This window comes from Xenopus laevis, chromosome 3S (assembly GCF_017654675.1).
Source record: "Xenopus laevis strain J_2021 chromosome 3S, Xenopus_laevis_v10.1, whole genome shotgun sequence".
In the NCBI taxonomy this organism is placed as follows: domain Eukaryota; kingdom Metazoa; phylum Chordata; class Amphibia; order Anura; family Pipidae; genus Xenopus; species Xenopus laevis.
In genome coordinates this window covers 84799511-84813174 of record NC_054376.1, presented here as the reverse complement: position 1 = coordinate 84813174, position 13664 = coordinate 84799511, and the positions used below count along the sequence as shown (strand labels likewise).

The 13664-nt window shown below is 36.7% G+C and overlaps 1 long non-coding RNA gene across 1 annotated transcript; it reads right to left on the bottom strand.

The window, feature by feature from the left end:
- Positions 1-960: 960 nt before the first annotated feature.
- LOC121402192 lies at positions 961-9544 on the bottom strand. Its single transcript, XR_005966674.1, has 3 exons — positions 9067-9544; positions 7869-8065; positions 961-1097 (listed from the first exon to the last, which is right to left on the bottom strand). It is a non-coding gene; the product is annotated as an uncharacterized LOC121402192 (long non-coding RNA).
- Positions 9545-13664: the final 4120 nt, after the last annotated feature.

Below are 13664 nucleotides of genomic sequence, written 5' to 3'. Positions count from 1 at the left end.
ATCATAAAAGATAATAAATTGAAAATACATAATATTCTGACATTTAGCAGTGCTCTCTGGAAGGAATTATTGCATTATTAAAGCTAGGATTCAATCATAACAATAGACATAATAGAATGTACAGTTACTCCACCCATGCAGTAATTAATAAATATGTTACTTGCATTTGGAAAACAAATAGTGGGGTCTATGTGCCATGGATGGAGAGGTAAAAAGCAGTGTACTGCTATCAAATAATTAGCACGCTATATATTACAGAGTAGAGCTCTAATTTATTCTTGTAAAGCTTCCACAAAAAGAAACAGAATGATGTTTCTCTGAATCATAGTATCTGAATACTATAAAAAAAATTTTTACAAGTCTTTAAGTTTCTCAATCTCTCTTTAGAGAGTTCACAATCTTAAGTTTCCCACCAGTTACATACACTATTGTCAGTTTTGTTCTGAATTCTATTCAGTATCACATTGGCTGAACATTTTTTCCTATACATTCTTGTAGTCACTTTGCACTAAGCGTGATATCTAAAAAGTTTGTGATCAGAATCAATTTCTGAAGTTCATTTCATATTCAGTATATTTGTATTTATATAAGCCACAAAGTTATTGAATTGATCCATTGTCCCTAATCAAATGATTAGGAGATCATAAATCAGCCATCCATAATAATATATATTTTCCTTTTAGAACTGGCATCACTATATATATACATTTTCTCCCACACGTGCAGCAAAAAGGCTAATCGCTGGTTGTGATGGGTTACTTGCCATAGACAAATTTGGCCAGTTTTGATAAATGAGCCCCAGTATGTGGTGTGTGCAAGAAAGCAAGAGGATCTTCCAACCAGTGTTTATTGTGTATCTGAAAGATTCAGAAATACTTACGAGTTGGCAACCAGTGCTCCATTCTGTCATTGCTCCACCTGTGAGAAGCTATCAATAATTTCTGCATTGGTTTATCGCAATGACTTGTGACATGCCTTCCCGTTTTCCCTTTTCTTGATGAGAGTCTACAATTTATATGTAGCAACTTTAAATGGTTCTTGGTCAGAAGTGACGTTATGGCTCAATAGTAGGGTGCATGCATGCGGCTAGTGGGGATCTATGGGAAAAAAACATGAAAGTGGTTATGAACACCCAGCACCTTCTATTGAACCTTGTTAGCTATGTACACTTTATGGGGAAGGGGTTAGAAAAGATGTTACTGGCTCTTTATGTCTATGCCATGTGTTCTGCATGAGGCATGGGAATACCTTCTGTTAAGAAGGCCTTCACTTTATGTTTTCTGAAGTGAGAATTAGTTTTGAATTGCATTTAGCATTCCAGATGGCAGTAGACCCCTTTCCTGGAAACTGCTACTGTTCAGCTGCATCTACCTTCAGCCTCAGGGTTTTGGCACACAGGGAATTTTGAAGGGGGTGATCAAAATGTAAAAAACTAGCACAGGTTATTTTTAAGGAAACTATGAAGGCAGAGTCTAATCACAATCCCATTGCAATAAATGGAAAATAAGACATGACAATTGCTTATGTGTTACTGCAGGGAGCCCGTTTTTGCAGCTGAATAACAAATAATTCTGCAATTCCCTATTCTTTGAAATAAATACACCTCACCACTCATTACAACTCAGTCCAAAAATTTAATTCATTATTGTATTTTAATAATACAATTTGCATGTTCTGCAAATATGAGCAGGATCTTGAACATGCACTCAAGGAAATAATTCAGCCACATACAAAATAAACCTACCTGCTGTTCACAGTTTGATAGATATCATTACCATGGCCACACATAACCACCTTCTATTTAAGTGAAATAGCTGCAAAATCAAAACAATGGCAAATAGCTTTACAATACATGTACCAAATGGTTTATAAAGATGTTTAGACTTAACTTTTCTATACATAGTGTGTGTGTGTGTGTGTGTGCATGTGTGTGCATTCGTGCGTGTGTGTGTGTTGAATCATGAATTCCCTAATGTAAAATATAACAATATCACTATAATAAAGAAATACTCACTGTATGTATAATAATACAGGTATGGAATTCATTATCCAGAAAGATCAGAATTACAGAAAGGTAATTTGCTGTAGAATCAAACTAATCATAATTTTTCAATTATTCACATTTTTAAAAATGATTTCCTTTTCTCTCTGTAATAACAAAAGTGTACCTTGTATGGGACCTGGTATCCAGAATGCTTGGAACCTTTGGTTTTCTGGCATAATGGATTGTTTTGTAATTCAGATCTTCATATCTTAAGTCTACTAGAAAATGATTTACACATTATATAAATCCAATTGGCTGGCTTTGGCCTCCAATAAGGATTTATTTCTTGGTTTGGATCAAGTACAAGGTACTGCTTTATTATGGCAGAGAAAAAGGGAATACTTTTTAGAAATTTATATTAATTGGTAAAAAATTAGTCTATGGGACTATTTTGTAATTCTGAACTTTCTGGATAACGGGTTTCCTGGTGTCAGGGCCCGAAGGCACAATTTGGAGTGCGGACCAAGAAGGAAGCCAATAAGCAAACACAGTTCGCGGTACAATGGATTAGGCAGAAGAATCGTCAGTTCAGGCAAAGGTCGGTCCAGGCAGCAAGGTTTCGTGGTCGAGGTTTCAGGCAAAGGTCAGTCCAGGCAGCGAAGAAACAAGGTCGAGGTTTCAGGCAAAGGTCGAGAATCAAGAATCAATCATACGAAAACACCCAGGAACTCTAGATAGAAGAACCTATACTCGGGCACTGAGAGAACCTTCTGGCGACCTTAAATAGGTGGATTTTCGCGCCAAAATGCGCTAGGTGACGTCACAAGATGTGCGTCAGAATATGCGCCAGAATATGCGCCAGCGTCTAAGGATGCGCCAGCGTTAATACGCTGCGTAAAAATGCCAGCGTAAATACGCTGCGTAAAAACGCTGCGTAAAAACGCCAGCGCTACGCCAGCGTCTGACGGCCGCTTGGACGCGCCGAGGACGCCTTACACCTGGTAACGGCTACCCTACTTGTACTTGATCTGAACAATGACATAATTAAGCATTATTGAAAGCAAAACAGTCCTATTGGGTTTATGTAATCAAAACACAGAAAAAAATTGCCAGAGCTCTGTCTAACCCAAGCTGTGGCGTTGACCCATGTGCCAACACTTGGTCTAACCCACATTCTGGAGTTGACCAGCTGCTATAAACGATAAGCCAATATTTGTACACAAAAAGAAAGAGAGAAATTGCCAGCATGCTGTTTGCCTTTAAAAATAATTTTTACAAAAAGTGAGGTGTTAGTAATTTTTCTCTTCCTTTTTAGGTTTATTTAATGTTTAAATATTTTTTTAGTAGACTTAAGGTATGGTGATCCAAAGCACAGAAAGATCTTTATCCAGAAAACCCCAGGTTCTAAGCATTCTGGATAACATGTTCTATATTTATGTACCAGTTATATCTATTGTGTTTACATAATGATGGATTTCCAGTCATTGCCTTGAATATAGATGGGAGTAAGCTGACAATTATAAATGAACCTTCATCCAATAGTGTGTGACGTTTACATAGGAGAACAACTTTCGGTAACAAATGAGATGCTTTCAGAATTTTTACTGTGTATGCTAAGTAAGAATTGGGAAGTTTTATCTCATTATGTTTAACTGATATCACATTCCACATAACCTTTAGCTGCCTTAATAAAAGTAGCAATTTTAAAGTGAACTATAAATGGTAATAAAAAATCCTATTAAGATAAAATATGGTTTTATATATTAACCTGAGAAAAGATTAATATGTCATATATTTAACTAAAATAGTTTCTGTGGCATTATAAAGCAATTAACATTCATGAATGTGTTGGTGTCTTTACCCATTCAACTGTCCACTGTAAATGAAATAAGATCTAATGAAAACCTACTCTTAAAATGCTATGCTTAAGACATTATGAACATGAAAAAGTATTGTTTCTTTACCAAAAATGAAAGCCTCACTCATTCCATTCCTTTTGCAACTCTGTTTTCTGCTTCATTATTGTCACAGGTTAGTGATAGATTTGTTTTTCCAAAGCATACAGTTTAGCATTCATAAAAATATATTTTTTTTAAAAAAAAATTCTCTGTTGAAAAGGAAACTTTAATTGAACTAAGAGTCCATTCGTGCATGTTCTTGCTCTCACTTGTGTATTGTACATGTTATTTTGCAGTGACTGTGCAAAACTGACTACGGTACCTATTTAATCTCGTTTGTCCCTTTAGTGTGTGTGACCAAGCACAGCTGCAGCTTGTTGTCTTTTGTATCACATCACATCCAATGACTTCCCATCTAAATTCTGTCATTAAGCCACTTTTCTGAGTGATCATGTCCATGGAACATGGAAATCTAACCTTTCTTTTTTTCCCTGCCAATAATTAAATTGATTTAAAATATCGGCTTTAAGACCTTTCATCACATTGTGGGAAAATTATTGCAACTTTTGTCAATTACCTAAATAAATGATGATTTTTGCTTGTTCCATATAACATTTTCAGCAGTTCATAAACTAAACTATCCAAGCAATGGAAAAAGCCAAAATAATTCTAGCAACAAAAAACATAAAAAAGCAGGAACAATTGTAAGTAGTTGTAGTAGGCAGAGGCCGCGTTTTCACTGAGAAGATGATGATTGTCTCAAACACCTGTGTGCCATGATCTAAAATTCTCCCAAGTCATGCTTTCTAAAGATAACTTTGTGAATATTTGCAATGCAAGGGAACTGTGTTCTGTTTTCAAACTGATTTGTAGTCAAGTGTCTCTGTTTTATTTGAATATTTGAATTTTGAATATTTCATATTTTTTGTGTATTTCGACTATCGAAAAGGCCAAAATTCGATCAAAGTCTGAATATCGAAATTTATCATATACTGTCTCTTTAAAACTTCAACCATTCACCATCTAAAACCTGCCGAGTTGCTGTTTTATCCTATAGGGGACCTCCTAGAACCTATTTGGAGTCATTTGGTGGACTTTGAAAAAAATACGATCTTACGAGATTTGAACGATTTGAATACAGCCTATTCACCCACAGAAAAAAACTTCGATTTTTTTTTTCATTCATTTTGTTGGTCATTCTTTCTTTGAATTTTTGAAGTTGTGGGAGTTCTAAAAAAATCTGCCCCTTAGTGTCTCAAGTGTCTCTATTTTACTTAGTAAGGTGGATTTCAGACTAGAGTAAGGCATGTACCTATTTATAATTTCAATTCAAAAGCAATTCATGAAAGTTCTTAATCTGCACATTTCGTCAGCTATGCAGTTTTTCTGCAGTTTAAAGATTAGATGGCTTGAGCAAACCATGGAATTTAGAAAACCCAGCTGATGTCTTGAAACAAGAAACAGAACATGACAAGTCCATTTATGTAAATGCTGATTCATTAAAATGTATGAAATCTAACCTATTGCAAGCAAAGCAATAATGCTCTCATTTAGAACAATCAGTTGAAGGGAGGTTAAAGACAATCTCTTCTTTTGCATTTCAATTGAAATGCCAGCTGTACTACTTGAAACCAAAACATATGCTTTAGACTTCATCTAATTTAGAGTTAGATTATTTGAAACAAACATTGTTTTCTGCCAGCAAGACATTTTAATGTATAGATACAGATGTACACATGATCATCAGTGAAGATTTCAGATCATTACATGGATTAAACATTTTACCAGTAGGAGGTACCATAATTAGTATGTCGGATTTCTTCAATAAGTAATTTTGCATTTGGATAAGCATAATCATAGTATAGAAGTAGAATCAGATTTTTTTTAAGGAAAACAGTTACAGTTTTATTATAGTCTACAGGACATATTTACTAACCGGTGAAAATTCACTAGCTTCCACTTTGCACCCAGCGCAACACTTTACCAGGCGAAAATTCACTCAGACTACGCTAATTCACTAAAACGCGGAGTCTCGTTGTGGGCGGCGAACGCTTGCTACTTTTCACTAGTGTTACTTCGGCAGCGAGCGCATTTGATAGTGAAGATGCGCTAGCGTTCATTTCTGCCTAGCGAAACTTCACTAGGGATCTTGCGCTCGGGTCAATTTGCATTGGGCAGGAAATTTAAAATTGTATGGACGTCTTTATGTTAAATGTTGGTGCATATACTTACAAATTACACTTTTTAAAACACATGTCCAGGGAAAATTAATAAAGACAATAGAGTTATTCTAATGCCCTACACACTGTAAAATTTATGTTCCATATGTTTGCAAATGTATGGGAAAAACCGGTTACCTAAAAAAAGTTTAATTTAGGTCTTTTGCAGGCAATCAGGCTGAAAAAAGGAAAAGACGCCAGCTTTGTTTGGACTTTGATGCATTTTCGGCTCAAAGAATATAATTTAAGTGACAGAAGATTGAGGAAGATCTAGCTACTTTAATGCACTTCAACTGGTCTGAGGTGGCGAAGGCAACTCTGGCAAAAGAGGTAACGTTCAGTATAATCCACACTTTGGTGAATTTGTGGAGCAACGTCATTCGCCAGAGTGAATAGTCGCCTGACGATAGACTGCAACTGACCTCTAGCTCCTGTCTCTTTCGCTAGCGAATTAGTGCCTGTGTCCGTTAGTAAATTGGTGATGTCTGTGCTTGTGGTAATGCTAGTGAATTGACGCTAGCGTTACCCACTTCGTCCTTTGGTAAATCTGCCCTTACATTTTGGGAATAATTATTATATGTTTTTATATCATAGTATAGTGTATTGCCATCATTAACAACATTAGAAAGCAAAATTACTGTACCAGCGCAAAGCAAGGATAAACAGACACATTGGTTTTAAATATAAAATATTCCCCCTACACCCATTAATGGAAGATTCCTAAAAATACAGAGGGACATGTGAACTATTTCCTAGCAATGAGGGAGGTAAGGGAAGAACAGAGTGAAGTTTTAAAAAATGCTTGTCTGTATTGTATAAGGATTTGGGGACATTTTCTGCATTTTCTTTGGGTTGAATAAGAAGGAAAGCCACTAGCCACTGTTGGTGACTTATATGAGGTGTTTATAAGCAAGTTTTTTATTATTATTTATAGTGTCATCATCTCATAGTGCTTTACAGAGAAAAAAAGACATATCAATGCAACATACAAACAACAGCTTTATCCTATTGATACATATTCAACTATTATTGCAACATATTAAGAATATTAGGAGTGAGGACCATTCCAACAAATGCTACAGTCAAGAAGGTGGGTGAGACATAAAACAAGTGTATGCTGTGGGAGTAGACGTCTACCTATTAGCTGCATCTATGTAATCTCATAGTGTTGAACTGTATACAAAGTACACTAGAAGCCCCCATTGTATGTTTTTCACAAGACCAGAAGAAAATGGTGTAAAAGCTAGGAAAAGATCAACTAAAGAGAAATGTATTATGAATTCAATATTAGTGAAACCGCAAAAGAGCGGGAAAAATCAAGGGATGTAAAGTTGCAATTTCACTGTATGTAGTAAAAAAAGTTAGTGAAAAGTCAATACTAACTTAACTTATGCTGCATTTCAGTGCCATATTTAAGATAGCTTCCTTTGAATACAGAGAACAAAGTAGGAAAGAAACCTTAATTTAATAACAGAGGCATATTTAATATTGCTAATTATTTTAAGAACAATAACAAGTGGCTCTAATATAATAATTATTTTCTGTGTTACTATTGATTCTTATTAACATGGATTTTGTAATTCCCCTATTGACAAAATTTGTGTTAAAATTGAGGGCAATGCTCATTATTTTATGACTTTACAACCTGTGGAGAACAATAGTTGCTAAAACCAAACAAGCCAAAGAAAAGAACTGTAGCAGTCATGTCAGTGCCCATCTGATACTTTTAAAAAAAAAGTCAAATGTTTTGATAAAACAGTTTCCTACCTGTCAGAAGAATTTCCTTGACCCAAGAAAAGTGTCAATAACGTGATAAAATTCAAGCTTCTGGTAATCGATCAGGATTCCCTCATTCAAATTCTAATACATTTCTTCTGCATTGAATTGCATTAATCATACAATTTGTAATGTTGGGCTGCATAGACTCGACTTCAAAGTATTTTATTTTTTTTCCTTGTGCATAACTATGGCAGAGAGAGGAGATGCATTAATTGAATAAATGTCATTGTGGCAAATATCTAGTATTATTTTATCTATAAACATAATCACTGCAGCAACCGGAGATGTGCAAATACAGTTTTATAATTCTGTTTTATTATTCTGGTCCTGGTGTGTAACTATTACTGAGTTCCATAGGGAAAAAAAGAAAACCTTCAAACTAAGGATGGCCATTTTAAGTCAATCTTTGGATATTCAAATGAATAATCAAGTGTGTGGCATGTGAAATGACTTTCATATATAAAGGAGAGCAAAGACAAAAAATCTAAATGATATATTCTGAAGGGACCAAGAATGGACATTTGAATCGAAAGTATTACCTTATTCAGAACACTCGGACCTGGGGGTTGCCAGATAAGATATCTTTGCATCATTTTGATCTCTATACCTTAAATCTACTAAAATAATTGAATCATTAAACAAACCCAATATGACTGTTTTCAATCCAATAAAAATTATTTAAAGATTAATTGTATCTTAGTTAGGATCAAGTACAAGCTACTGTTTTATTATTACAGAAACAAAGGAAATACTTTTTTATCATTTCAATTGATTAAAATAGTCTGTGAGAGATGGCCTTCTCATAATTCAGAGCTTTCTGGATAATGGGTTTCTAGATAACAGATCCCATACCTGTAGTAACCATTTACCGTATATACTTGTGTATAAGCCGACCCGCGTATAAGCCGAGGTACCTAATTTTACCTAGAAAAACTGGGTAAACTTATTGACTCGCGTATAAGCCTAGGCTGAGAAATGATGGACTGGGAGACTTGGCACTCTATAACTAAATACCCCCAGAGCTCACAAAAAGATGGCACAGCAGCAAGTACATGTATAATACCCCCAGATATCATAGCAGAATGGCACAGATTTAATGCCTGCACTGCTCTCTGGCTTTAACTAGAAAGTGGACCAGTAGCCAGCACAATAACCCAGGGACAACTTAACAGAGGCACTGACTGACCGTATGGGTGGGAAAGTGGTGAGAAGCAGACTGCAGTGCTAATGTGATAGTAGCAGCTCCTTCCTTGCTTCCGTTTCTCCCGAGCTGAAAACCATTTGAGTGCTGCTGGCCAATCAGATGCACACACACAGCTGCTGGTAGCGCGCTCGCCTTCTCCCTGTCACAGCCGAAGTAATTTGATCCTGCAGCAGAGACTGTGACAAGGGAGGAGGAGCGGCAGCAAGGGAAGCTCTGAAAAGAAAAGTCTGCTGCAGAGAAGAAAAGCTCAGAGGGAGCGGGAGACAAAATCACTGCACTTCACTGTCTTTGATTCCCGGCAACGGAGCGTTTCAATAGGGGCCGCATTGATCTCCATCCCTGAATAGTGCATCTCCTCTACTGTGCGCCGGTACTTACGGTAGGAAGCGCTGGATTAGGAGCCCCATCAGGGGTGCAGGGGACACGGAGGAGCTCATGAAGCGCAGCCTGTTTTGCAGCCTTCTGCATATGACTCGCGTATAAGCCGAGGTAGAGTTTTTCAGCAAATTTTGGGTGCTGAAAAACTCGGCTTATACACGAGTATATCTTTATTCTTAGTTGGATGCAACCACTAAATTAATTACATTTTATATCCAGTTAAATGGATAATCCTAGAGAGGACATAAATTCTTTTGGCTAAAATGAGAGAAGAAATTATCCATAGTCCATAAGTTTTTCAGTTTTTAAACTGTGATATAATAGCATACTAGTAACATATTAACATTTTTATAACACATTCATAACAATTTTGTTTCATTCTGTTAATTTTTTGAAGGCAATTTCAACATCAATGTGGACCATCAAAGTACACTACTAATCCAACACTTTTATAATAACTGCTATGTTTTAGTTGTATAAGGTCATGTCAATCTCAGCCATCAACACAACCAATTGATGTCATCATTGCACAGGAGCTGGTATCATTGGACATGTACTTATTTGTGACATCAATAAATTGTGATGTTCACTTTTGATTTAAAAAGGCCACCCAGAACTGGATTCAATGCTTCACTGCAGACAGTGCTGGGCCAAGCTGGCCAGCCCTGCCACCCCCACCCGCACATACACTGGTGAGAACTGACTAAGTAAATGACAAGTAGGTGGCTGGGGGACAAGGACCCGGACTAGTAATAGGCAAGAGAAAAGGTATGTGTTTAGCACCCCCAAACCACTACACCCTAGAAACATTACTTTTTTGCCTATACCTAGTTCCAGCCCTGTAGGTGTAGGTCTTACTCTGTTAAGTTTCTGGGTGCCCTATTTTGCTCTGCATTATTCTAATATGCCAGTCTTTGTGTCCTGTTTCCAACTATTCTGATTGCTCACTGTCTTGGCTTGGGCCTGATATATGGCTTGGACTCTGAATAAACCCATGAGTTACTTTTCTATTGGACTTGGAAAAACTCCCCTGTTTCCTCCTCTGTCCCTAATGTCTTGTGCCCTGACAAGCAGTGATTTTTTTTTAAACCTAATTTGTTTTCCTGCTGCAACCAACTATCTCATGGCACAGAATGATTTGATCTGGTTTTACAAGCTGATGCCACCATGAATCAGCAGTTTAGAAACAACATGGGTACCTTATTTGATGCAGGGAAAATGCAACTTTATTATAATGAATCACACTTATAAACCACATTTATGTATTTTAATACAACTATTATAATACCAATAATAGAACCTTCTTTATGAAACAGATTTGCTGGAGTTCCAGTTCAGATTGGCTAAAAGTTTATACAGTAGATATGACAGTTTCAATAAGGTGCAATAATGGATACATTATTTCTTGGAAAGCTATAATAACTGTTATTTGAACATATACTGGAATGATTTGTAGTTCCTGCCATTTAGGTCTGTTTCTTGGCTTTTTAATGGCACCAAATGTTAAGGAAAGCATGAGTCATTTTTAGGGTAAATCATAGGGGCAAACTGTGGGATAAAAAAAAGACAAAGATTATGTATTAAAATATCATATAAAATAGAATATCAGTCCCTTTTAGGATGGAATAGAATTCTAATCAGGGCCGGAACTAGGGGTAGGCAGAAGATGCACCTGCCTAGGGCGCAACAATGTGGGGTGCTGGCAAAGGCGTAGAGGTGGCTAAGTGTGGGTCAATTATCAGCTCAATTCTGCAGTACACACCCCTGCCACAGGTGTAATAGCAATATGCATTTAGGAAAACAGGAACTGTGAATGAGCCAGTAAGCAGTACTTGCTGCAAAAGTGTTTATTCCAACGACATGTTTGGGCACACAGGACCTTTATCAAGTATAGTGTACAGGTCACATAGTGAAAATATTTATAGTGAAAAAAGGATATGATGTCACCCACTACGTAGGTTTGGTAATTAGTCCATTAGCATATTAGTCCAATCAATCCACCGTAGTGTATCTTCATATATAAAATCCATATTACAAAAAAGTTTCAAAAATAGTGCACAAAAAATTACATCAATTATTTACAGAGACCAAATGGAACTGCCCTGTATTCGAGGGCCTACCAAAGACATGATATAACACTAATTTGAATAAACAGTAGGAAGGAATGCCCAATTCTTACCATTATCTTGACTGGTAACTGACCGTAATATTCAAATATTTCATGCTTGTAAATATGCGCATATAGATATACATATAACTTTATCCGTAAGGGAAAAAACATACATGTTAGTACCTTATTGCAGATAAACATTTAATGCTCCAGCTATCGTTTAAACCTTTTGGTTGCAAAGTATCCAATTTCTTCATCCAAAAAGCTTCTTTCTGTAACCGGTACTTAAGCATGTCACCTCCTCTTGTAAAGGGTTTTACAACCTCCAATACTATCCACTTCAGCTGGGAAAGGTTATGGTTAGAAATATTAAAGTGTCGTGAGACAGTTGTATCTGTGGCCATTCCTTGATTATAATTCCGTATACTACCTCTATGTTCTTTTATATGGGTTTTAACTGATCTTGATGTCTGGCCAACATATCCCATGCTGCAGGGGCATTTGAGCAAATAAATGACATTTACAGTATTGTGTCACATGTTGCAAAATGTTTAACCTTTATTTGTACGCCTTGTGTAGGATGTCTCAATACGTCTCCTTTTTTATGGAAGGGCAACAGATGCAATTAAGACATGCAAATGTGCCCATTTATGGTGACCCCAGGAATCTTTGTGTGCCTTTTTTAGTGTGGCTAATTTCAGCTTGACATAAGGAATCCCTTAGGCTTTTACCTTTGGTATAACTGAACAATGGGGGTTTGGTTAAAACTTTTTTAAGGGTTTTCTCCAGTAATAATATTGGCCATAATCTATAAACAATGTGTTCAATTTCTTTGCTACAATTATTGTACTAGCTTACAAATGGCAAACATTTCTGGTCACTCTTAACTTTGTATTTAAGTAACTGGTCTCTTTTCATCTTCCCCACTTCTTTGGAACATGCTTCAATTGTTTTTGGTTTGTAGCCTCTTTTGATAAACCTTTCTTTCAGGGTATTGGCAGCTAACTTATAATCTTCTGCTTTAGAGGAGATTCTTCTAGCTCTAATAAATTGACCCTTTGGTATGGCTTTTATCACATTAGGTGCGTGGTAACTTGAGGCATGTAGGATATTGATTTTGTCTGTGCTTTTACTGTATAAGCCACTGTTAATTCTCCCATCTTTGAATTTTAGGGAGACATCCAAGAAATTAATACTGTGGCCACCAATTTCCGTTGTAAATTTGTTAGTGGGGTGCAGGGCAGGTGCTGTTCCAGGGTCTACTGCCTACTTCTAGTCCAGATTCGCACCTCTCTTCCGCTCTTACCTCCCTCCTCTGTCACTCTCCCCTTCCTCCCTCCCCTTAGTTGCCTTCCATCCCCTGCATTCCCCTCCCTCTCCTGTGTTGCCCTTCCTCCCCTGCATTTCCCTCCCCTTCATTGCCTTCCCCTTCATTCCCTTCAGGGGGAGGGGTTACCCAACCGGGTTGGCTAGGGCACCCGGTCGGTTTGACCCTGATTGTAATGTACTGATGATCATACTGTTTTTGTAATCTCTCATTCCTTGGAAAGGCTTGGCACTAAAACAAGAACTTTCGACATCTCAGCACTGCTCTGATTTATTCATGGCTGTCCCGCTGTCAAAAACAGCATTTTATGTGTATTACATTAATATTCAGTGAAGCACTCAGGGTATATTAGTATCATAGAGAAGGTGCCATTGCATGTAGATATAATGAATATTCAGGGTTTTCAGGTTATGTTCCTCATACTGATAATAAATGTTCTGTGTCATGCACTAGAAAACTTCTACTTGTCCTTATTAAATCATTCATTGGCTGATTAAATTATATAAATCTTTCCCAAGAAGTTATTCTTAATGTATTATATGTTTGATCGAAGTCATACTAGCGAGCTGTATCTTTTTGGAAAATTATAATATTTTAATGTAAAATGTTCTGGAGACTGAAATTAGGGAGCTATTAGAAGGTGTCACTAATTAGTAATAGGTCCCTCATAATGGTAGTTTTGCAGTCATAACAGATAGCATTGGTTGGGAATGTACTTATGAAGTATGGCGTTGCTTTTGGCAAAACTGCTTTTTTTGCATGACA